A 13,827-nucleotide genomic window follows, 5' to 3' on the forward strand; every position below is an offset into this window, starting at 1 on the left:
CCTTCCCTCCCCTCTCTCTCTCTCTTGCTCACTCGCTCGCTCTCCCTCTCTCTAACATAGCTACACACAGCCAGGCTTCATGAAACGAGATTGCGAGTGGGATAACATTAGCTTCGCCCCGTTTGTAAGAGTGGGTCTGGAATCAGCAGGTATCGGGTGCTGAATAAAAGATGAGCCTTTAACAGCCTCTGTTGCTCCCTATCGCCTCTCTGTCTTATCGGCATTAATGCAGGCAAGCTCTCGGAGTGAGCGAGGGAGAGAGGGGGGATAAGAGAGAGAGAGAGAGAGAAAGCGAGAGAGAGAGCTAGAGAATAAGCGAGAGAAGTTTCAATGACACAAGCAAAACTCCCTAACAGGTACTCATTCATTCGGAGAAGGCCATAGGCACACGTCCTGTACGAGCCCTTTAAATGATAGACAACTGTGGGCGTGCTGTGAGTATGTCAGACAGAAAGAGGCTGAGACTGCGAGATAGAAAGATAGGGTGATAGAGTGAGAGGGAGAGAGAGAGAGAGATGCGCTCCACATTAAAATCAAAAGATCCATGGCTGCTCGGCACAAGCCTGCTGCCGGCCCAGCATGCACTGCTGTTTAATTAAGACTTACAGCCCGAGCGGCCAGCCTGACAGCTGCTTCATACGCGGCCAATTAAAAGAGCCGGCAGCCCTCCCCTCCACTGCAGTGAGACCTGTAAAAACACCATCTATTACTGTAATACGTCCCCCTACTCTCGCTCGGCACCTCCGCCCTCCCCACAGGGTGAAAACCTTCAGCATAGCTCAGTCACTCCTGCTCTGCCGGATCATTGGGGCTGTGGGTATCGCGCTAAACTATCAACCACAGGGAGTGATTAAGCTCCAGCAGAGCTAAAACACAGCAGGACTCAAGTACAGTGGTGGTCAGAGGCTTACACACACTTATTATGGACATGAATGGATTAGCAGTATTGATCAGAAATATAGATACAGCACACCCAATATTTGGTTAAACGTTCTTTAGTAAGTTGCACCTTTGCCAGAGGCTTTTGGTGGCCATCAATAAGCTTCTGGTAGAATTCTGGTTGGCTCTATGACCACTCTTCTTGGGAGAGTGGGTAGAGTGCGGTTAGTAGGATTTTCCCTAATGCTAATGCTAGCCTGCTCAATCTTTTCCAAAACCACCTTTGATTGATTGGGATCATTGTCCTGTTGCAACACCCAACCATCTAGCTCTTAGGTCTTTCAATCTGGACCTTGAATCCAGGACAGAGCTGCAGAACCATCGAAGTATTGAGTTCAGCCAGAGGCTTTTATACCGGCTACTGGTTGACATATGAATGGGGGTTCTCTTAAAGCTTCACATGGCGTCTGCGTATCCCACCTCCCACCTTTCAACATAAATTCGCTTAGGGGAAAAAAGTACAGATCAGAATGCTAGTTTTTTGTGCATTATTGAGCTGAACGCTGGTGCTTATGGTACTTATGGTTTTGTAACCGTAATTTGACCTTTCTGAAAATTACTGCATGGCGACGTTGCAAAGATGGCCGCTGAGTGAACGGACTCGCAAATATCTCACAAATATCACAAATATCAGAAGGCTTCTCAACCCGTCAGATCGTAAGGTCCCAACTAACTATAAACGCTCATAAGCAACATTCTGCAGCAATTTTACCCTAAAACAGCATCTTCAGAAGCATTGTCCTGCTCCACTGTCGGTAGCAGGCAGCATGGCGTCTCTGTCATTGCCACTCCAGGCCCGAAATGCTGCTACTCAACTATACAACTTTGATGGAGCATGTATGAGACCTGCATAGACCAACACTGCTCTTTAAAACTAGTAATTGAATGCTTTTGAAGCTTCTTCATTACTTGTGTTGTTAACTTTACATTAATTATTCAACATTCATTAGCGAACCCATCTTCTCCAGCTAACGAACATGTGAAACATAGCTTCCTATGATCTAAAGAGAAGTGATTACAGCTCTCCCTCCAGATTTGTATCAGACATACCAGAACATCAGCTCTCATCAGTGATACGCAACTCTGTGACACAATATAGCAGCTTTCTTCAGGGACTGGCATTTTAATTGGCCCATTCTGCTGAATAATTACTGTGTTACCTTCATGTAATTACACGGCACACACATGCAACACACTCCATCCACTTTATTATAAACACTTACCTCGAGCTGGTCACTTGAGCTGAGGTTCGCCTACCTCATCGCCCATGTGCTGCCATGCATCATTTTTCAGATCCATCATTAGTCACTTTATGATCACAGGTTTATTGTTGGACAGATATTATTTGGATAGTGGACAGAGCATAGCATTGGCACTGACATTGTAGTGGGTGTGGCTTTGGCTTTGGTGCACCACACCACACATTCTACCTTACCATTACCATTGTGTGGCAGGCTGAGAACAGACCATCGTTCAAATAATGTCTGGTCAGCAACAGTCCAGTTTGCGTAAACTTCATAATCCATAGAGAAGTACTGCCAATAGAATAGGACTAGAGCAGATTAACATGAACCTTTTGGCACCATGTCTAAAGCCAGGCGTGGGCTATAGAGGGGGTATTAATCCTCCTAGCTTTGAGCTGTGGAGCAGTGGAGGAACTGTGTTTTCTGGAATGATGGATGGTGCTCCATCCAATACTTTTGGGATGAGTTGGGGGGTGATGAGGTGGGGTGGTGATCATCCAGTATTGTCACCTCACTAATGCTTTTGTCACTGAATGCAATCAGATCCTCACAGCATTGCTCCAAAATACCTTCCATTGACAGTAGAGATAGTTACATAAACAGGAGCAGGACCAACTCTTGATTTCAGCATTAACAATGAATGAGCAAGTGTCCTAATACTTTTGTCCATAAAGTGTATCTGGTCTAAAACAATGTATTTGTAACTGAAGCACTAATCCTCACAGCAGTGCTCCAAAATCTAGTAGAATACCTTCTTCCCTGGACAGTAGATTTGGGCAAAGCAAAAAATGAGCAGGTGTCCCAGTACTTTTGTCCATATACTATAGTTCTGAGATTTTTTTGAGGACCATGCTATAGTCATCAGCTTCGGTCTGAACTTTGTGGAATGTGTGAGGTTAATAAAGCTCGTTTGTCCTCTATGAACTTTTGACCCAGTGGAAATTTGTATATACCTGATGGTATTAGAGTGTAGTGCACAATTGGGACACAGCCTGACTCTTGATTTAAGGACTGAAGATGAGTCGACTGTGGAAGGCTGTGGTCTCTAACTGCACACTAGACAGACAGATCTACAAGGTATTTTTCTCTTTGCAAGAAAGTGGCCGGTGAGTGTCTAAATAAAAATTTGATGGCAGGCTGAAGAAAGGCTGTTACCCCTGACAGCACTAAAATAAGCAGTGTTCCAGTAAAACAACTATTTCAAAGACACTAAAGCTGAAACGCTGAAGTGAAATCCCCTGAAATGTGGGGAGCGCTTCTGACAACCTGACACCATGAAAAGGAAGCAACTTAATACCTCTTTGAGTCTTCATTATTCATTTATACACCCATCTTCTCATCTGCTTTTACCTGGTCAGGGTCGCGGTTGGTCCGGAGCCTGCCCGGAGTCATTAGGCGCAAGGCAGGAAGGTGGTAGGCCAGTCCGTTGCAGGGTACCACCTCACCCATTCACTGACAACCAGGGGCGGTTGAGTATGGCCAGTTCACTTACCATATGTGTTTTTATGGGAAACCCACATGGACACAGGGAAAACATACCAAAACTCCTCTCAGGCAGTGACCAGAGCGAGGATCGACCCCCCCCCCCCCCCCCCCCCACCCCACAAGGCCCCTGAAGCTGTGGCGATATCACGCCATGGGACACGGTGACATGGGACATGAATCCCTTCTGAAAGACACGCTAAATTATATAACCTGGCTTGAGGTAGTCTATTATGCAATGTGTTGACCCCCATTGTACTTTAAAGACTGATGAGACCAATCCTGGGACCACCGGTTGCATTTCAGGTGTCACAGTCAAGCTTCCTCATCTGATCTTTGAATCTACCAGAAACCACTGAAGAAAGCTTCAGAGCCGAATTACTCCAGAACCTTCAGACGGCATCGACTGTGGTGGTTGCAATGGTGGTTGCTGGGGTATTTCAGGTTGTTATATTTTTTATAAGTGGTTGCCAGAGTGTCTCAGGTGGTTGCTAAGGTGTTACCATATCAGCATGAATTTGATGGCAGTTACCTCCAAATTGGGTGAATTTCCTTGCACAGCTTCACAGAGGGTCAAAAGTAACTGGACATTTGCTGCTGGCATCAGCTGATTCATGGGTTTTTACCACATGATGCCAAGCATACCACCTCCTCTGTCAATCATGGTGGAGGTAGTGTTATGGCATGTAGAGTGTGTAAGGTATTGCATTGATGGCAGGATGGATTCAGACGTGATCTGCTCACATTCAGCCAAACACACATTGGACACTGTCCACCTTCACATTGCAGGTGGACAGTGTCCTGGAGCATACTGTGAAAGCAACCCAAGACCTTTATAAGTCCACACATGATGAATGATGGACCTCAGTCCTCTGTTGTCCTAAATGGTGTGTTAGCTGACACCTTAGACCAATTCTGGAATCAGCAGCAGCATCCCCCAGAAGGCCTAATTTCATATGACGTTACCATTGCTTTGGTCTGGTCTTTGAATCTAGGGTTTTTATGCCTGACTTCCAGAAAGCACTGAAAACAGCTGGAGAGGAGGGTGATAGAGCCCAGCAGTATGATCTCTCAAAGGCAGCTGAAGCCTGTTTGATCTTTCGTTCTTTTTTTAGGTCCTGGAGGAAACCCACATGGACACAGGGAGAACACACCAAAACTCCGCTCAGGCAGTGATCAGAGCGAGGATCGAACCCCAGACCCCCACAAGGCCCTTGGAGCTGTTCGACACAGGCACTGCCTGCCATGGGACATTGGTCCAAATTATTTCATTTAACATGTATTTTTACGATGGGATTCATGTCCCATGTCATCTGATCTGAGAAAATACAGAAGAAAGCTTCAGAATAAGATCACTTAGGGTGGCAACGGTGGTTGCTGTGGTACTTCAGGTGGTTGCTATGGTATTTCCAGTGATTGATATGGTGTTTCAGCCTGTAAGGCTCCCAGTAGGACCTGGTTTCCTTGTATTTGTGGATGATGTGACTGCAGCAGGAAGAGTTCTAAAGTTTAGGGTGGAGGAGGGTGGAAGAGGGTGATGGAGGCGACCCAGCACTATGGTCTGTTAAAGGCAGCTGATGTCATATTTCAAGATCAGTGCTGCAATCCTCTGACAAGATTCCCCTGAGATATTGGAATGATGGACAATTGCCAGTGGTTTGTAATTGATGAAAATGGGTTGGGTGGGTGGGTGGTGCTTTGTAACCCCCCAGATGTCTTCTGTCTCGGTGGTATTAATAGATAAACTCGTTTTGCTGCAGGCTCTGACAGTCAAAGCTAGGCTGGGCAGCAGGGCCTTTGGAGGATGCTCCTTAAGAAGGATACACTGGGATGTGCTCTCTGGACAGTTTGGTATTTGCCCAGACTCCATCACTACACCATTACTGTCTACATCTTTATAGATCAAGGTGGCTGATGGATAGGAGGAAGATGGATAGTATAATGTATGTACAGGGAAAGGGGCAGACTCTCCACTTCCTCAAAGTGCTGTTCCGTCTTTCAGCATTTAGATCTATCTAAGGCTGTGTTTCTCAGCCCCGGTCCTGGAGGCATCCTGCCCTGCACTTTGTTGTGCTTAGTTGGGAGCAGGGAAAGTAGTAAAATGTGCAGGACAGGGTGCGTCCAGGACCAGGGTGGAGAAACACTGACCTGAGATGTTCAGGCTGCAGGTAAATCAGATTTGTTCCTCAACTGGGATCTGATGAGATGACTGGAATCAAAGGGCCAAAGGGAGTTTTAGGATTAGATTTTGGGTTGAGGGTAAAGTTAGGACTAGGACCAGGCTTAGATGTTGGGTTGTGGTTTGGTCTAGGGCCAGGATGAGAGTTAGGGTTAGGTGTTGGGTTGAGGTTAAGGTTAGGACTAGGACCAGCATGATCGTTAGGGTTGGGTATTGGGTTGAGGTTAAAGTTAGGACCAGGACCAGGATGATCGTTAGGGTTGGGTGTTGGGTTGAGGTTAAGGTTAGGACTAGGACCAGGATGATCGTTAGGGTTAGGTGTTGGGTTGAGGTTAAAGTTAGGACTAGGACCAGCATGATCGTTAGGGTTGGGTGTTGGGTTGAGGTTAAGGTTAGGACTAGGGCCAGGATGAGAGTTAGGGTTAGGTGTTGGGTTGAAGTTAAAGTTAGGACTAGGACCAGGATGATCGTTAGGGTTAGGTGATGGGTTGAGGGTAAAGTTAGGACTAGGACCAGGATGATGGTTAGGGTTAGGATTAGGACCAGGGTTAGGGTTAGGATTAAATTTTGGGTTGATGTTAAGGTTAGGATTAGAGCCAAGATGATGGTTAAGGTTGGGTGTTGGGTTAAGGTTAGCGTTAGGGTTAGGATTTGGGATGAGGTTAAGGGTAGGATTACGACCAGGATGATTGTTAGGGTTAGATTTTGGGTTAAAGACCAGGATTAATGTTAGGGTTAGGGTTAGGTTTTGGGTTGAGGTTAGGGTTAGGATTTGGGATGAGGTTAAAGTTAGGATTAGGGCCAGGGTGATTGTTGGGTTTAGGTTTTTGTGTTGAGGCTAAGGTCAGGACTAGGGCCAGGGTGAGAGTAAAGATTAGGTTTTGGATTGAGGTTAGAGTTAGAGCCGTGATGAAGGTTAGGGTTAGGTTTTGGGTTGAGATTAAGGTTAGAATTAGGGCCAGGATGAAGGTTAGGGTTAGGTTTTGTGTTGAGGCTAAGGTCAGGATTAGGGCCAGGATGATGGTTAGGGTTAGATTTTCTGTTAAGGTTAGGGTTAGGGTTAGGTTTTGGGTTGAGGTTAAAGTTAGAATTAGTGCTAAGTTAAGAGTTAGGATTAGTTTTTGGACTGAGGTTAAGGTTGGGGTTAGGGCCAGAATTATGTATAGGTTTGAGTTTTGGGTTCAGGTTAAATTTAGGATTAGAACCAGGGCTAAACAAAGTTTTGGTTAAATCTGAGTTAGGCTTTGCTTAATGGAGGTCAGACATGAAGTCTACTTCATGTAACAGATCGACAGTAAATGCATCAACAGAACATCTTCAAGAAATTGACCTCAGTGTATTGAGATCTGTTAAGAGATTTTAAACATTTAAAATGAGATATTAAACATTTACAAAGGACCACTGCAAATAAAGTGGTAGCGTTTTTTCTTTTGGCCGTCCATCCTATCAAACATGGATCAATCTGGATACAGTCTAGATTTGCCAAAAAAGGGATTTAGGCTGGCAGTCTGAACATAGCCTAAGGCATTTAGTATTCTGAATACAGCCTTGTTCTGTAGCTGAGAGAGAACTGTAGAGTAACAGTCAGTAAAAGGTACCATGATTCAGACCAGGTTTTTATTAACCTCTGAAAAACTCATCTCAATACTCCTCTGCTGCAGACTTCTCTAAAGCTGCTCTTACTTCCACAGCCTTCTCTCACTCTCAGCTTGAGAACAAGGCCCCATCCAAGATTCAAACGCCTAGAGCCCTCTCCCACCGAGAGATAAAGGTGTGCGGAGGATGGGCCATGCCAGGATAAGGCGCTAGGAGTTCAGTAAGTTTTTATTCCTCCTGTTATCTCTACGGAGACAGGGCATGGTAATTGGCTCTTTAATTGTGTTTTTTAAACTCCCATTGATTTGGCGCTCCCTGCACTAATCTCATTACAGGCCCATGATTTGTGAAGGACAGGGAGAGCTGAACCATCCCTGCCTCTGCAGGCCACGGGTCGCTTGCGATTATGACGGCGACGTAGCCAATGGCCGAACTGGTAAAGCTCTGAGTGTTGGCAGCCGTGAACAAAGGCGCCACCGCCGGCCACTGCCACAGACTTGATGGGGTGTTAATATGGCCACCGCTGGAGGTCCAGAGCAGAAAGCAAGAAAGCAGAAAGCAGCTCAGAGCTCCCTCCTTCCCTCCCTTCCTCCCCCCTATGCAGGTGTAAAAGATGAAAAGAGAGCCCTCTGACAGATCAGGGAAGACAGCAAGAAAACCACCCAGGGCAGATCAGGAGGGACAGAAAGAAGCCAGTGAAGCCCTGGGTCCTGCAGTAAAGAAACAGCCTGAGCCGTGCTGTCGGTCGGAGGCCTGATCTTAATGTAGCCTGCCTGTGGGAGAGAGGTAGACTCATGCGTAGCGGTTATAGAAATTTGTCTGCTCGCTCATGCCGCACAATCAATGCGATTTCAGCAAGCCTGGAACATTAATAACTCTACCGCAAACGTTCTCCTACAGCTTACTTTTGCAGGCTAGCTGCTTGTAGATGCATACACACACACACACAAGCATGCATGCATACTAAAGGTGGACTGATGCCATTTAGAAAGAAAAACACTCTTGTTCCCCAGAAGTACCTTCCAGCAGGTCTTTCCTTGTAATGGGATTTTTGTAAGTGGCCTCAGAGTGTAAAGAACATTTTTGCAGGACCACCTATCAGCAATTTCGCTTACTGACCGAGAGGGTCAGGGAGTGAGTGACTGACGAACCTTGTTGAAATGCTCCTAGCTTTAGGAGATGTAATCTTAGGTGAGCTGGGGTTGGGTCTCCTTACTTGACATATAGTATAGGGAAGTGGTATGAAGACTTACCGTAGCCTTAATGTGTTTGTAGCAACAGCACGTCGACTCAACATGGCTAACATGGCATTAGCGTCACCACGGCCAGTCTCACCCAGCATTGCCACCGCAATGTTAGCACATCGGCTGCCGGTGTTGTGACACACATTATTATTTTACTTGGATCCCAATTATCTGCTGATTTTGCACAAAGTTAGCTCGATAGCGGATAGTAAGTGCAGGATAGCCAGCTAGCTTTACGTGTTGGTATCAGCTTTACATTATAACGTTGAACTTGCTAATATGTGATTCAGAATTTATAAATAAAGTTGAATAGCAGCTTTATCAAGATAAAAACTTCTCAGTAATGATCAGTAAATATCTTTCGATACATTTTAATCTGGTATATAAGTATGACAGCCGCGTGAAGATGCGTGAAGATTTTAACCAATGGAATAGATAGGATGGGGGATAGGATGTGTCACGACATCGGCCTCGGCCAGCATTTCCATGGTGTTTGCACACCGGTCACCAGCCTCGCCCTGCATCTGCATTAGCATCACTACCGCCATGTTAGCAGGCCTACCATGCTGGCCACCAACCTTGCCCTGCATTGCTACCTTGGTGTAAGTGTGCTGGCCACCTGCCTCGTCCAGACTAACACAGTGTTTGCAACCCTAATGCGCCATAAGAATTTCTACCATCGCATTAGCATCGCTATCATGCTGGCTGCCGACCTCGCCCAGCATCACTACCATAGCGTTAGTCACAAGCCTTGTTGGTGGGCTACATCTTACGGCTCTGAGAGGGCAAGGCTTGAGTCTTATACCAGGCAGGGTCACATGACATGGTACACGAAACAAAATAGAGGTCATTCTATGCCACAGAACCTTTTTCAGAATAAGGCGCACATATTATATATTATATATTTTGGACCCAAACTCCCCATTGTTGAAATGCCATTGATGATTCTATGCAGCCAATGGCGGCCCGACAAAATGCCTGGTTTTTCTTGTTAAACTTCAGAAGCTCAAATTCATGTAAAGCTCCAATAGCAAAGATCTTTCTTGTCAATTCTGGTTCTGGAGGGCCAGTATCCAGCACAGTTTGGTGATTTCCCTGCTCAACTGGCAATTAATAGATCAGTGGAATCAGGTATGTTTGATCAGGGAAACCACCATCTGTGCTGGCCCTCCAGGACCGCAACAGAATAACCTTGGTCTGTACTGTAGTTTTTCCCACAGGAAACATACCTCCAGGCCAAGATCCATTAAGAAGCCTAGTACTGGTGCACTGGAGTCCAACCCTGGGATTCAGACCCTGCTCACTATAAACACTTACCTCAAGTGATCTGATCCCGGATTTTCATATGTCTCCAGAGACCACTACTGACCGAATTTCATGTCTGGAAGATGGGTAGGACACAATTCCTACATCAGATTCATCCTGCGATTGGTGTCAGACAGAGAAACAAGCTACGTGATTGGCTGATCAGCTGTGCTGCGATGACATGGCCCTTAGTTGCTGTTGGATACACACCAGGACTCAGCAATTCTGCACTCAGTCCGACGTCAAGTGGGCAAGACCAGTTATTCTTGGAAAGCCCATCACAAATGCAAAGACTCAATCCGATTGATCTGATCTGATTGATTTAACTCCAATTACAGATTGAGACTGAGGTGTCGCCCCCACAGAACATACCACAGGAGCCCCTATTCCAGTAATAATGCTGTTTCTGTTGCCTTGCACAAACTAGGCTCTTGCGCCAAGTACCACATTATCATGCACAGAACGTGCTTAAACTTTCCGATTGGGAACGCCATCGGATACAGGTGCTTTACCTGATTATTTAAAGGATTACCCACCTCGTTCATTCGGATAGAAATTGCATTCCATTTCCTATTCCGATCGAGCTATCAGTTGGATTATCAACAGAATATCACGCTGATTTCGGAAAAGAGACGAAATTCTTGCCGTAGTGGTGTGCTGGTGGAGCAGCGGACTGACTGACGGACAAATTGCAGGCTTCTCTGACAGAGTGGGCCGCTGGCTGTGATTACATGCAAAGATTTTCTCCCATCTGATTGAATTCATTCCGTTAATAGAATAAGACTGAGGCGTTTACTGAGGTCTACGCTCTTCTCAGCAATCTGATGAAAATCTCCGTTTACATGCATGCTACAAACAATCCAATCCAAAACTGAGCGCATGTGTAGAGTACCACTTAGTGTATACGTTCCCATGCCAACGAACATCGCGTGAGTCCAGTCCGAGTAAACGAGTTTTCAGGTGGTGTGTTTTTTCCAAGAAACTCACCAGCCCCACCTTCAGATACACAAAACCTCTGGAAGTGTGCAGTAAAGACTGGTGGAAGAGAGTGGTACCAGTACCAGTGAAGGAATTTGCAGATACTGAGCAGATGCCGCGGCACTCATTCATGATTTGATGCAACTTGATGAGAGATTATCTCGTCCCGCAGAACATATCCATAATGATACATGTCCACTGCCGGCGACAAGGAATTGTCCGTCCTCTTCCAAGCAATTCTCAGGGTTTTGAATCTGAGCAGCAGCTACAGGACGCCCATGAAGAGAGGGCCTGGACCTGTTTCTGGATCAATTGCAGGGGCCTGCATGCTAGTTTCTGTCATGATCTGTATGGCCAGACAATGAGGGTAAACACTCACAGGGGATGGACCAAAGCGAGAACGTTTATAACGGGGTAAACACAAGAAAAGGCAGCAAATGTTACAGGGGAAAAAGGATAAACCGAAATCAAACAGTGACAATCAAAAGTGAGCAAAACAAAGGAGCACACCGGAGGCTGGCGAGAAACGAGGGCTAGGCTAGCTTGCTGGGGCTGAACTAGAACTGTGACACTAACCAAAACCTACAGGCAGTGCCTGGAAAAACCCTAGATAAACAAAGGACTACGCTCATCAGGCGCTCTTGAACTTACGTGACTAGAGTGCGTGAAGGATCAGCTGCCCTGAGTACCGTACGTACGTTTAGAACGCTACCTGAGCTCCTAACCATGAATATGCTCCGTGAGTGAAGCTCCGTGAGTGAAGCTCTGTGAGATAAGCTCACTACCCTGAATTACGCTCAAAGGTTCCTAAGGTTTAATCCGCACCAAAGGTTCGATGAGTCAGCTAAGTTCGCTACTACTAGAAGAGTCCACTAGATCCAGTTGGCTCAACAAGCTCGACAGTTTGAATACTGAGTCCAACAGGTTCAATGGGTACAATTCTCGGCAACCGCCAGCTAACGCTAGCCCTCCTTAAATATGCCAGCCACAGGTGGAACAAATTAACTCAAACTTTACATCCCTGCTTTAGCGCTGACCGCTGCTTTAGCGTGGCTTGAGTGACCAGATCACAACACACCTATAAAACACACCAGACACTGATCACAGCTGCGATAAGTGTTAAAAACACCTATGGTATATTAATGGCATGTCTGAGTGGGGCCAGACACACATACTTATACAAGATTCGCTATACACACACACACACACACACACACACACACATAGACACACATAGCCACCAACAGCTGTGAGTCCTGGGAAAAGGACTATGAGCAAAATCTGTATTCTGAAGGGCTAACTGCTACCTCCCTGTACTACTTGTAGAAGATACCATCTGTGTGCATATGTGCCGTGGGAGGGTGTGTGGGTGTGTGTGGGCTGCACAATGAGAATATATTGACCTGTCCAAGCGACAGGCCTGAAAACACATTCAGCTCCTTGTGCATTGAGCAGCACATTTAGAGAGGAGGGGAAAATGCAAAGGAGGTCCTCAGAGCGGCAGCGAAGGAAAGTGCCTAGGTTTGGGATACCACCACTGTTGCATCGTGTACGAGAGGCTGCATAATAGCAGCATACCAAACGCGGAGCATCTTAACACAGGTCAAAGCCTCCTCTTCCTCCTCACGGCCTTGCCTGTTTGACACCATTCCCCTCTTTACCCCTAATGTAATGAGAGATGTTTGGTATCTGACCTCCACAATACTTTCCTTTAGGGTGAAACCTCACCTATACTGCATCTAAATCCTCTATATCTAAAGTCATGCAGAACCATAATACCAAAGAAACTCCTTGAGCTATTGAGGTCAAAGAGATATTTTCCTTCCATTGTGAAATTTCATGTGATTTCCTCTGACTTTTCTGACTCCACGATATCGGAAAATGAATCAGTATATCGGTAAAGCTCATGACCACAGCTTGTCCTGTGCCAGTGTTTGCAGAAGGGAACCTCAAAAGTGGCGTCCAACGAATCGAAAGCCAGTGAAGTGAGTGGGTATCCATGCTATGCTAGACCCTAACCAACTGGCTTCCACCATCTTTTCTCTCCAATGTTTGTGGCTTTGCCTGTGCAACTGTCTAAAGAACCCTGGGCAAAGGAGCAGATACTAAGTGGGCGCCAGGCTAAAAGCTAAGCTAGGCTGACGGGCTTAGCTCTGGGCTTAGCTCAACCTGACCACGCTAAGCCACCTGTAAGACCAAGTATGACCAAGCTGGTCGACCAGCATGACTAACCCACCTTTTCAGAGAGTATGTGGGCGAAGTGGAGTGTCAAGTATCGTGGTCTCCATGTAGGCTTTTGTGTTTAGTAGTATGCAGGCTTAAGAGGTATCTAGCTATGGGTGTTTTCTGAGTAAACAGCGCAGCACTTGTGTAAGTCTCTCTGGAGAAGAGCGCCTGGTAAATGCCTTAAATGTAAGCTGGCTGACCAGCATGACCAACAAGACCAAGCTGGTTGACCAGCATATCCAGCATGACTAAACTGTTTGACTATGCTGGTTGACCAGCAGTGACCAGCAATACCATGCTGGTTGACCAAGCTGATTGGCCAGCATGGACAAAATCAAATGTTGCACACACTATACTGGTCAAGAGCTATTTAATCAGCTTGGCCACCAGCATAGGTTGACCGGCTTAGCTCTGGACCAGCAAAGGGTGTGTTTTTGTTTGATGGTTAAGTTGCTCCACAAGCATGATCAACCTGACCACGCTAAACCACCTGTAAGACCAAGCATGACCAGGCTGGTCAACCAGAATGACTAAGCTGGCTGACCAGCATGACCAACAAGACCAAGCTGGTTGTCCAGCATATCCAGCATGACTAAACTGTTTGACTATGCTGGTTGACCAGCAATGACCAGCA

This window comes from Salminus brasiliensis, chromosome 3 (genome assembly GCF_030463535.1).
Source record: "Salminus brasiliensis chromosome 3, fSalBra1.hap2, whole genome shotgun sequence".
Lineage (NCBI taxonomy): Eukaryota > Metazoa > Chordata > Actinopteri > Characiformes > Bryconidae > Salminus > Salminus brasiliensis.